General features: G+C 46.1%; 1 protein-coding gene across 1 annotated transcript in view; it reads left to right on the top strand.

Annotated features, from left to right (window-relative positions):
• The window catches only part of iglon5 (IgLON family member 5), a 135,785-nt gene that overhangs the window by 114,193 nt on the left and 8,825 nt on the right, over nt 1-12,767 (top strand). The window lies entirely within an intron of this gene.

Genomic DNA, 12,767 nt, shown 5'->3' with positions numbered 1-12,767 from the left:
GTATATTGTAATTATTGTAAAAAATTAAATAATTTATGAGGCCACTGCCAGCCTGTTCTAGCCTTCACCTTAGAATGATACCGAACAGGATAAGGTGCTAGATTAGATGTTTTGATATCTAGTAACTGCATAACAGCACAGCAGAGGAACAGAGAAGGTTAATTAAGGGCTCCCACTGTTGCCCTTTCAAGCATCCACTGCCCTGGTTCAAATAGCATATTGTAGATTGTATATAGAAGAGTAATTGTATTTATTTTGCTGCCTGGACAAATTCACATATTTTTGTGTTAACTCGGTCGAGCTGTTGCTACGTTTTAAGGGCCTGGAGTCTTTTCCAGCTGCCTTTGGGCAAGTTTGCATTCTGGATGGGTCACCAGTTTATCACAGGGCAAACAGACATCTCTAATAGAAAAACATACTAGTCTATAATACTTTAGAGAAGTTTTACTCATGTATGGACTTTCTCAAATCATCACAGAGGTTTGTAAAAACATGCTCAAAAATATACATGCATCAACTTATTTTCTTCATTTAGTAACTCAAAGTTTCTGAGCCTCTTCTAAATACTCATAATTAATGGCATCATCATTCGTTCAAACAACAACTGTAAATATAAGTGATTTTTGGCTGTATTGTTAGGTGAAGATGCAAACTTTCACCCTCAGCTGAGAGTAAATACATTTGGATGATCATGATCTTCTCAAGAACCACTGAGAGACATGTCTCCCATAAACTGAAAGCTGCTGGAACACTAGTGTCACTGTCATATTTTACAATCTAATTTTCAAAAATGTAGGGATGCTGTGGAAAGTGTAAAGAAAAGCAGAGTTCAATGATTTGCAAATCTTATAAACCAATATTTTATTCACAATAGAATATAGAAATGTTGAAAGTGAGACATTTCAGGAAAAATATTAGCTCATGAATTTGATAGCAGCAACATGTCTAAACAAAGGTTTGGGTAAGAGAAGGCTGTATAAGTAAGTGGAACTAAAAAGAAACAGCTGGAGGAACATATTGCAACTAATTAGGTAATTGGCAACTGGTCAGTTACATGATTATGTAGCGTTGACACGTTATTAATTAATATTTACCTCGAAAATAGCTGGGGCACCACCTCTTCTGTTTAATTTGTTACGTTACAGTCCAAAGAGGAAGACTGTTTAAAATCTTGCAATCCTAGTATGTTATTTTAAGAATCAGTCTCATTCTGAGTCGTGCGTCCTATTTGGATTGGTAACCGGCTTTAGTAACTGTCTGTGACACTCTTAAGTGGCTTAAAATAAACATTTATTCAACATTGCACAGGTATATAGGGGTATAAACAATTGATAAAGAGACAGAAATTAGAATTATTGGGGAAACCAAAAAAAAAGGGTAATAGGGAAGAAAGGAGCAGGCCATTAACAGAGTTACCTATCAAAAATGTGACTAAATCTGGTTCATAACACGGATATTGTGCCAACAGTCTTCTGCCCGCGTAGGTCTGTTCATTCGTCGCTTCCAGAGAAAGTTTTCACTTTATCCACGGTTTCAAAAGATCTCAAACCAGCACCTTACTTTGTCGTAGAGTATCGTGGTTATTTACAAGGTGAGCGTCAGTCCTTGGAGACCACGTTTCCTTGATTACCAGCGGCTGGGCGTCGTTGTTGGAGACCACGTTTCCTTGGTTACCAGCGGCTGGGCGTCGTTGTTGGAGACCACGTTTCCTTGGTGACCGGCTGGGTGACGTTTAGTCGGCTGTTCTTCTTGGGCCGGGCGGTGTGATTTAGCAAACACTCGCGTGTATCGGACCAGACTTTATAAAAAAAAGGAAGTCTAAAAAAAATGGGAATTAATAGTTACGGAGTAAAATAGAGAGAGGACAGAAGACTTGAGCTAAGAGCAAGCGATAAGACAAGAGAGAGAAGAGATTGTAAGCAAGCTTAGGGGACAAAGGGAGTGGTCAAGGCTTGGAGGACCACAGGGAGGTCCCAGAGTTGCGGATTTTGAGAGTAAGCAGTAAGAGCGAGCTAAGAGGGGGAAGATGGTAGATATGAGAGCTAAGCAGGGCAAGAGCAAGAGGCCGATTTTCTGCGCGCCTCTCTTTTAAGCTGGAGATCACATGTCAGCTTTCGTCCAATCAGAGTTCAGCTGGCTTTTGACCCAAGGGAAAAAGGGGGGGTTGACCACGCTGAATTCATGAGACAAAAAGGGGGGCTTTCTGCGAAGAAAAGGGGGAACTTCTCTCTTTCAAACGCATTTACCTACGTTACACTGATTTATACAACATAATGTTCCTAACAGACAATAATGTTGCATACGAGCAGGCATAAACACAAATATGAACATGGAACAGTTATCAGCATACAATACTTCATATTATCATGATAGAAATGGTATGACAACTTTGGTTGCTGTTAATTTAGAATGATCTGCAGCTGTTTGGGTAATACCTGTGGAATTAAACACTATTAGGTTATGCATTGCACATAATGAGAACATTAAACATGACATATTTGATATTGTCTATTTCATTGGGTTGACATAAAGAAAAGTGTCCGTTATCCATGTCCTTTGGGGGGCGCTGTGGCTCCACGAGAGGGATTCTCTTTAAAATCCAATTTTCATAACTTGATAATTAAGGAAGGTACAAGAATGGCGAATGTTTCAAAATGATCTGTAGGTTTGTCCAGTAATGATTTTCACACTTTCAGTCTACGGAAAGCGAGGTTTATAGTGGAATTTTCACTCTCTGAAAATAGGGAAGTGTGGCATTCCTTCAAGTTGGACCAGCAGGACATTTGAGGCTACATCTGCTCCCTTATCAGGAGGTGTCCTACATAATTTATTATTCGTAGCTGGTCTGGGGGAGAGAAGACTCGGAAACAAAGAACCCCATTTAGTTGGTCTCACATCTGGCTCCGTTATCTCCTTTGAGCTGATCCGTTGAGAGGGTCGTAAAGAGGGTACGTTTCTTGATGTCAAGAAAGGTTGGATCTTTATGTAAACATCTCTGTGCTCTGTCTTTCCTGAGAGCACGCTACATATCCCCCACTTGATTTGGAGGTGTCCTGGGGAGATCTCGGAATCACGGAGGAGTAATCCCAGTGGTCTCAGGTCCAAGAGGCTGAGGTGTTCTCTGAGGTGGTTGTGTTGGCTTTTCCTATCTTGTAGTACTATTTTACTGTAAGACTTATGGAATTAGAAAAACATATAAAAAGATATAACGAATTTAACTACGGTTTCTTAAGGGACTATAGTCGTAGCCTGAAACTAATGTCTAACCTATCTTCTAGCTAATTCTTTATAAAAGGGTAAATGGACTAAGTAACAAAGAAAAATCCAAAAGGGGCAGAGGTGACAGAAAAGTTGGCTTAGAGTTATACTTCATTCGCTAGTTCGTGGACTGCAGGGGAATATATGACTCGGGGTTCTTCCGATTCTGTCTCCTCATCAAAAATCACTAGATCGGTGGTGTTTTTGTCCTGATCTGGCTTCTTACGTTTGTTACGTCTCGTGGTCCATTTGAGTAGGTTAATTTGGCCCTGGAGGGCGTTAGCGCGTCGAGAATATAGGTACGCGATTCCGAAGGTGAGGAGGTAGCCTAGGGCAACCATAGTCGCGGTTACTGTGTCGGGGCCTGACCATGAGTAGGATATAGTTGGTCGGGGAGGTTTGTTGCTGGAGGTTATTTCTTTCAGCACGTTCTCTATGGGACTGACGTCAATGGTTTTAAAACCTTCAAATTGGAGTTGAGTGATCGTGTCTGCCTCAAGCTCCAGGGATTGCTTTGAGTAGAAATCGGAGATTTCTATTTCCCCGTCGTATTGGTCAGGATTAAGGTGGTAAAGGGCCAGGTCTCCTATGTGAAGGATTGCGCCTTCAGGAACTGTGACCCACAATGTGCGGTTTGGTAGTTCCATTTTGGTAGACGTGTCGTGTTGATCGTAACTAATAGTGGCGGTCTTCGCTGGAGTGTTAACCAACCAGCGACTTCCCACAGTTTCTGCTTGGGTGTTAGTTACTTGGTATTTTGGTGTGAGAGTTGTTTGGCACTGGGAGTCTTCGGTGAGAAGTTTAAGTCCACAGAGGCCCCCAGTGTCGTCTCTAACGAATGGTTTGCTGGGGCAGAGATAATGAATGTCTCTGGTAAGGGTGCACATTTTTAAATTGGGCGCGAGGTAGAGATCTGGAGAACTATCGTGGTACGCTACCACTGTTGGTGTGTGCACTTTAACGTGGGTTTCACCTTTCCAGATTCCTACGTTGATGACGTCTTTTAGTCGGTAGATGTTGTCGAGGGTAACTATGGGAAGATTAATGAGGAAGGCTATTTCGCGGCCTTCGGGATTTACGTGAATGGGGACTGCGCTGCCTAGTGTATAAGCTAGATGTGCTTGCAAGGGGTTAACAATTTCTCTAGTGGCCGTGGACAGAATGTCCTGTACTACGGCTAGCGACACTAGGTACGGAGGGATTTTTCCCATAGCTAGAGTATCAACGGAGGAGCTAACATCTCTTATCAGATCAGACATGAGCATAGTTACCAGCTGTGTGTGAGCATAATCAACCTTTAAAACTCCCAGCAGTGTGTCTTCTGCTGCGACTGTCTTCATCAGGGTTTCACTATGGGAGTTCAAAACCAAGACCGTGCCTTCCACAGTTTTGGTCACCGTGCTGAGCTGTCCTCTCTGCAAGTCTAGTTGCTGTTGGATGCCCGGGATTTCACCCTGCAACTCACCCATATGACGCTTTATCGCGGCAATGTTTACGGCATTCACGGCTGACGCCCCCAAACTGAATAGGGAGCCGACGGCGGATGCGGCTGCCAGTAGTCCCCCAATGAAGCGTTTCTCCCTTCTGTTCGCCCCACTCAGTTCTGATTGAGTGATGGTGAACTTCTGGAGTTGTTGCAACATATGGGTGATGTCTACCTCCGCATGAGTGATGACTTCTCTCTTCCACCGAGCGCCGGCCCACGAAGTCAGTTTGGCGGAGCTAGGCACGTTCCTCGTGCACAGCACACTAGGACTGAACCGGACATACACCTTCTGGGTGTGTAGCCGGCAGTTGGTGATCAGGAGTCCGGGTTGTTCCATTAGAACAATTCCGGAGTCTGGTCCGGGTTCAACGATCTCAGTCCAAGTGGGAATAGTTGCCAGTCCCATCGTCGCAAGTATGAGCCAGAGTGTCATCATCCTGGTGAAAAACAGTGATGGATATTAGGGCTTATTTCAAATTGATACACTTTTGGTTGGACGGAGGTTAGAGTTGGCTAGTTCACCCCCACTTGCAGTTAGTGTGTTAGTAGCTTTTATTAGACAGGCAGGTGGATCGGGAAGACGGATTTTAGTTTGAACTATTCTGGTTTTGCCTATTTTGATTTTAGTTCCTTGCTAATAATATTGTTTAGGAGGGAGCTCTGTGTTCTTTTCTTTTATCGTTTTGTTAAGGCTTTTGCTCCCCCCCTTGTGGATCTCGGTTTTATGGGTTTGCTGAGACCTGATTGTCCTCAGCGGGTCCCCTAAAGCTTTTATGTGGTCTAATTTGGTTTCTGTGGACCCATTTGGACTTGGCTTCTTTCTGTCCTTGGCTGATTTTTATCTGATACACCACTGGTGACAGTTTTTCGGTGATCAGGTGGGGTCCTGTCCATCGAGGAAGGAACTTTTTGGCCAGCTTTCCAACCTTGTGACTCGTCTGTTCACCGGTTTTGGTGAAGTTGTAGTACCAGACCTTGTCCCCCACTTGGAGTTCCTCCTGTGAGGCTTTTTGGTCATAATAGCTCTTTCTTCCCTCGACCGATTTTTCCAGGTGTTTCTGAGCGAATGCAAAGGTTACCTGTAGGTGTCTGCTGAGGTCCTTCATGTACTGGTGAGTGGTGTACGCTGTTGCTACACTGGCTTCACCTGGTTGGTAGAGCAGATGCAGTGGCATTGTCATCTGTCTGCCTGTCATCATTTCAAACGGGGAGATTCCCGTTGCTTCGTGTGGTGTTGCTCTGATGGCCATTAAGACCAACGGCAATTTTACATCCCAATCTCGTTGGTTGGATGCAACGTACTTCTTAAGTATGTTCACCACAGTTCGGTTGGCTCGCTCTACTTGACCTGAGGCTCGCGGGTGATAACTGATGTGAAAGTTTGCTTTCACACCCAGAGCTTGCCACAACTGTTGCATGACTTCTGCCGTGAAGTGTGTTCCTCTGTCTGAGTTGACACGACTCGGAAGGCCGAATCTTGAGAACACATGGTTCATGAGTAGGTAGGCGGTAGTTTCAGCTGTATCGTTTGCAGCTGGTAGGCATTCTACCCATTTGGTGAATGCACATGTAACCGTGAGGAAGTATTTGTTGCCTCTGGTTGATTTGGTGAGAGGTCCCACCCAGTCAATTTGGAGGTCTGACCATGGGAATGAGATGCCTCTCCTCTGCAACGGAGCCCGGTGTATCGGGTTTGTCGGCTGAAACTGGCAACACACAAGGCATCCTTTGATGTAGTCGGCTACATCTTTTCTCATTTTTGGCCAGTATGCCACTTGTTTTAACGCGCTGTATGTTGCTTTGACACCTTTGTGTCCAGCCGCGGGAAGGTCGTGTGCGTGCACGAGCATCACCCCCCTTTGGTTTCGAGGGACCACGAACGCAGGTGAAGAGAGTGCGTCGGAAACATGAACTAAGACACCTTTGACCAACCGCAGGGCTGATCGAGTGGCAAAGAGTTTCCTTAAATCAGGGATGTTATTGAGGTCAGACTCAGAGGGTGTGTTTGAGCCGTCAGACACGAACAACACCATTTTATTGATGGCAGGGTCGAGCGATTGAAGGGTGACCAGATCAGTGTCGGTGAACGCTGGTTCCACTGACACTGATCCATCGTTAGATGTCTGGGCGGGAGGGTTCGTTTTGGAACGCGTCACCACACAGACCTGTGGTTCGGAGGAGTCCGCGGTGGCTGCGGTTAGCCACGAGGGATCCAGTGACCAGGGGATGCCATGCATCGCTCCCTGTTTTGCCAAGGAATCAGTTAGATCGTTCAGTTCTTTGTCTTGCCCCGGTACACGTGAGTGGCCTCTGACCTTTTTCCAGTAGATCTGCATGTTGTTGGACTCAATGGCGTGGTTACATGCCAGGAACAATTCTTTATTTTTCACAGGTTTTCTGCTGGAAGTCAGGAAACCATTGCGTTTCCACGTGGCAAGGTGGCAAGAGAAACTGAGACGAGCGTAGTTTGAATCAGTACAAATCAATAAGTCTTTCACACCTTTTTCTGCAGCAAGTTGTACCGTGATCAGGACACTTGCCACTTCTGCGTATTGGGACGACTGTGAACCAAGCTGGAAGCTTTGAGGTTCATAGGGTTTGTTTTGGAGCCAAACGACGCCTGCACCTGCTCGTGTAACCGTGTCGTGATGGAAAGAGCACCCATCTACATACGCAGTAGTCATGTTTTTACACACATTTTCATCGTAGTAGTGGTGGTGGGGGTTGGTTACAGGTGAGGGTTTGTCTGTAATTGCGCAGAGTGGAGGTGTATCTGCAGTGCAGTTCTGACATGCAGCAAGATCGGTGCCGAGAGGGCTCTTTTTGTTCTGCGCGTAGCGGACTTCTAAGTCGAAACTTTGCAGAGCCATTAGCCATGAGGCCACACGGGCATTTGTTACAACTCCATCCCTTATACGTTGGCTGTTAAGGAACGTGGTAGGTTGGTGTTGTGTTTCTACAATGACCTTTTGGCCTCCAAGGTAGTTGGAGAAATGTTTAACTGCCCAAACTGTGGCAAGCAGAGCTTTTTCACAGTCAGAATATTTCAGCTCGGGTATAGCTAGCGTTTTACTGGCGTACGCCACTACTCTCTTATCCTGGTCGTATTTCTGATACAGACCAGCGCTTAAACAGTGAGTTGAGAAGCCCACTTCGAGGTGGAATGGTTTGTCGCAGTTAGGGTAGTTTAAACATGGTGCTGTGCACAGTTTTTCTTTTAAGGTGGACATGGCCTTTTGTTGTGGCTCAGCCCAGATAAAAGGTGTGTCCTTTTTAAGTAGTTCCGTTAGAGGTTTTGCTATGTCGGCATAGCTCTCAATGAACTGTCGAGAGTAGTTGCAGACTCCTAAGAAGCTGCGGAGCTCAGAGACGTTTGAGGGAACTTTGATGTTACTGATGCCCTGGATGCGGTTAACTTGTGGCTCGACACCACTTGGTCCTACTAGGAGACCGACGTAGTCTACTTTGGTTTTGCACCACTGACATTTTGAGAGTGATATTTTTGCACCCGCAGTGGTGAGTTGACCCAGGACATGGTCGATTTCCTGAATGTGTGCATCCAGGTTGGGGCTACGGAGAAGGATGTCATCGACGTAGATGAGGTTACCTCGTTCGCCGGCATCAGGACATGCTTTGTTCAGAAATATGTTGAATTCAGCAGGTGAGTTGGCGTAGCCAAAAGGACACCTGGTGAATGTATATTGACGGTTAGCGAACGTGAATGCCAACTTGTGTTGGTCCTCAGCGTGTACTGGAATGGTCCAGAAACCCGACGCCACGTCTAGAGTGGAGAAGTATTTGGCATTTTTAACGCGAGGAAGTTCTTGTTCAAGCTGAGTCATTGGCCACCTCGAGAGAGGGACCTGTTGGTTGAGTTTTCGATAGTCGATCGTGAGTCTCCATTTTCCATTGGGTTTCACGACCGGCCAGAGCGGTGCCGAGTAAGTGCTGTTACAAGGCCGAATGATCCCGTTTTTCAACAGGTCGTCTATTATTTCTTGTATAGGCTCCTGTGATGCTAGAGGAATCTTATACTGACGCACAAAAGTTGGTGGTGCGTCTGGTGGAGTAGGAATGCGCATTGAGTGGATTGTGGTTAACCCACAATCTGAAGAATCAAGTGAGAAAAAGTCCTGATATTTGAGAAGGGTTTGGCGTAGCTTGTCGCGTTCCTCGTCATTAACGAGAGCGTTAGCTTGCGTTACCACTTCTTCGATTCGATCAGCAACATTAGGGGATGGCCCTGTTGTTACTTTTTCCTGTGCGTCGGGAGAGTCTGGGGTTGATGTAACCGCCAAGACGTCAACCGTGTGAAGTGTCATTTGTTCATCATGACTAAGATCAATGCGACTGACTGAGTTCTGGTCGAGAGTCACGACCGAAAAGAGTGCGATCGCCCTTGAAGGCTTTGTGTAGACAACGTGAGTTGTCTGATGTTTTGGGTAGAGTGGAGTTGGGATTTGTCCCAGTATTGGGATGCCCAGCTCAAAGTCATGGAAGTCGGTACTGATAAGCCAGCCCAGTGGCGTGCCTTTTGGGATCAGTATGGCTTCCTCGCCGATGTTGTTGATCAGCAAGAATGTGGTCCTAGAATTTAGGCCCAAAAGAGGAGTTGCTTCCAGGGACAGTCCAAGTTCGAAGAACAATGGCGAAGGTTGAAACAGAGCTTGTGAGTGGTTAAGATTCTGTCCTGGTTGCATGCATATTTGGAGAGGGACATTCGCCGTGCGTGCTGGTATTGTGGCATGTTGGAAGTTAGCTACTTGACATACCTCTGGAATTGTCTGTCCTGACTTCAGGTTGTCTGCGTCAGGCAGATAAGAAGAATCACGCACGGGTGTTAGTGACCACAGAATGTTATTTACTGTGTCAATTTGGACACCTAGTCTCACCAGTATATCGCCTCCTACGTACACTGAGTGTGGAAGGTCGGGAATAACCAGAAAAGTGTGAACCAGCATTCTGTTATTCCACTTTACTGTGAGAGCACAAACACCCATGGCAGTGAGTGTTGTGGTTGGTGTAGGATCTGATGGGAAACGGAATGTCTTTTTCACCATCCGGAGATTGGCGTTTTCTCGTGCCAATGACTCATACAGATCCTTACTGATTGCGGATTTATCAGCCCATAAAGCTATAATCACATCATCTATCTGCGACTTTTGCAGTTCAAGACCTCCGAGCACCTGTGGACAGTACTCGTCCTGCGTGGCTGACGGTTGTAATGCACACAGGAAAGTGTCTCGCTGTGTCGCGAGCTGCGTCACCAGGTTGTCAGGGTCGGCCTGAGCGGCTGGACTGCTGTGGACAACCTCATCGTGTGTTACGGTTTCGGACGGCTCGAGTGAAGTTATCTGTTGGACAGAGTTATGCTTTTCACTTTCAAGGACATAGCAGCTAAAATCTTCATTGTACGGAAAAGTAATCGTCAGAGGTTCTCGCACTTGTGCCCACACTTTCAATCGTTTGAAATCGAGTAAAGGCTCGAAACGGTTCAGAAGATCTTTTCCGACAAGCAAAGGAATGGACTCAAGCGATGACACATACACGGGATGAATCAGAGTCATTGGTCCGATTGACAGTTGTATCAGAGATACTGCTGACAGCGTAGTGTTATTAGAGGCGTACGGGCGCACCTCCAGAGAGCAAGGTTGGAGTTTTAACTCTTTATTGCCGTGGTTTGCTGCCTTACGAAGTCTGTTAAAAAGAGATAGAGACATTAAAGTTATATCCGCGGCAGTGTCGAGGAGAGCTTCATGTCTCAGCACATCTTCCAAGGTTAATGAGATGTAAAACTTGCGTGCGACTCCCTTTTCAGAGAGGTTGCACAGAAATTGGTGTACAGGTGGTTCAACTTGTATCAGAGAGGCATCCTGGTCAGAGGAGATCTCTTTTTGATCCAGCTGTACAACCAAGACTGCGCTAGGTGGGAGAGGATCTTTCGCCTCTTCTTCTGTGTTGTTCACAGGAGTTTGTGACTCTGTTTGAGCCTGTTGTGGATCCAGCTCAGATTCTGGATGTGGCTCGGTTGATCGTTCTGGCTGTGAAAAGGAATCAGCTGGCAGAGCCAGGTTCTGTGTCACAGTGGTTATAGACAGAAGATCAGACTTTTTGTCAACTTTCTTTTCTTTCATTTCTTGCAACAAACGTTTAATATTGTCTATCTCATCCTGGCTGAGACCAAAGGCTTCTTTTTCCTTTTCAGATCTCATGCCTGGAGAGTCTTTGTTGCTCCTTTTGTGTGAATCATTCGATTCCTGTTGGGATAATTTGGACCATTCCGTGCGTGGATGTGTGTCCCGAGGCCTATTTTTATAGTCACCCTGATTCTCCCGAGCTGGGTATTTGGGAAACCGGTTTGGGAAGAACTTTCCTCTGTGAGGGTTAAAAGGAGGTTCGTTGTGTTCTGCACGTGAGTGAGATCGCTCTTTACTGGGCCAGTGAGGTTTCGAGTAGCCGTCTCTCGGATGAGACGGTTGAGTCTGTGATGTCTTGTGACTCTCACTAGACCGCTGTGGTCGGGTGTCGTGACCAGTTGCCTTACCCCTTTGGGCTCCTTCGAGCTCCATAGGTGGGTGTTCGGCGTTCAGCGTCAGAACAGTGTTATGCTCTGGCTGTTTAGCTTGTCTGTGTTTCTGGAAACCTAAAGTGGCCCACTCACGGAGCTGCACAATTGTGGCTGTTCGCGGATTAGCCATGACCCCCAAGTGGTGACTAGTAACGGGATGGAGATTTTGGATGAAGAGCGTTTTGAAATTTATATCTTCCTCCATTCCCTTGTCGTTGCGTGAGCCAAAATAAGCTTTGAGGAGACGGTAATAGTACTGCTGAGGCAGCTCACTACGTCCCTGTTTAACCATCATGGCGGTACTTAGACCAGACTGAGACAGCTCATCTGAAAATTCCCTCTCCATCGTTTGACAGAGAAGTGCATAATCATTTTGGATGTAATCAAGCTGACGTTCGATGAATCTACTTACTTCACGGCTGGACGTGATTTTAATCAAGTAGATTTTGTCCGTAATGGATGCGTTTGGAAATCGACGCAAATAGAAGTCAATATCATTTAAGTAAGCTCGGGTGTCGTGCGGCCCCCCAGGAGTGGGTTCGAACCTTGGCACGTTGCGAGCGATTTTGTCTAATTCTCGGTCAGAAGGTCCCAACGGTGTGTGGTTTCCCGGAGCAAGGACCGACTGATCCAGTCTGGTTGGTTCTGGGGACTCACCGTGGGCTCTGAAAGGATTTGGGGTGGCTGGCCCTGTTGGGGGAAAGAACGACTCCCCCTGGGCTCCCTTATAGCTAAAACGGCCTTCCTTTTCTGGTTGAGAGGTATCATGCATTTTCAGTTTGCGTTCAGCCTCCAAGGGCTGACGTAAATCTCTTTTTGCATTTATCAACTCTCCTGTTAGGCGTTCGTTTTGCTGATACGCTTCATTGATTTTGTCTTTAGCTTCGCCGAGGTGTTCCTGCAAAAGCTGTATCTGTTTTTGTTTAGCACTGAGATGCGTCTCATAGGATGCGACTTCAGTGTTCAAATCCTGCACTGTCTGCAGGGCATCGTGGAGAGGTTGTTGCGAGTCCTTATGGGCTTTATCAACCTCTTCCAGTTTAGCTTGGTTAGCCAGCAACTCTTGTTGGCACTGCTGGAGCGATTCCCCAAGCTCCCCGTTTATCCCTTTTAGTTGATTCATATCTCTGTCTGATTGTTCAACCTGGGTTGTTAATTTCTCTATTTGGTCAGCAGCCTGGCTTGCTGTCCTTTCAGAGACTTCTAATTTATGTTGGAGGAATTTCTTTTCCTCCTGTAATTGCGTTATCGTTTGCGACCGAGTTTTGAGTTTTTCAGCGGCTTGCTCCACCACCTTATGGGCATGTTTGAATCGCGCGGAGAAGACGACAGCTAAGCTCCCCAATAACTTTGTTAAAGTTTTGTCTTTGGGCGTCTTCGCTTCCACTCCTGCAATAAGTTCTGACACTATTGCCCCGAGCTCGTTGGGGTCAGTGCCTGTTATTTTGTTGACAT

Source organism: Odontesthes bonariensis, chromosome 5 (genome assembly GCF_027942865.1).
Source record: "Odontesthes bonariensis isolate fOdoBon6 chromosome 5, fOdoBon6.hap1, whole genome shotgun sequence".
In the NCBI taxonomy this organism is placed as follows: Eukaryota; Metazoa; Chordata; class Actinopteri; order Atheriniformes; family Atherinopsidae; genus Odontesthes; species Odontesthes bonariensis.
The sequence above is the reverse complement of the archived record's forward strand: the minus strand, read 5'-3'. Positions and strand labels throughout refer to the sequence as shown.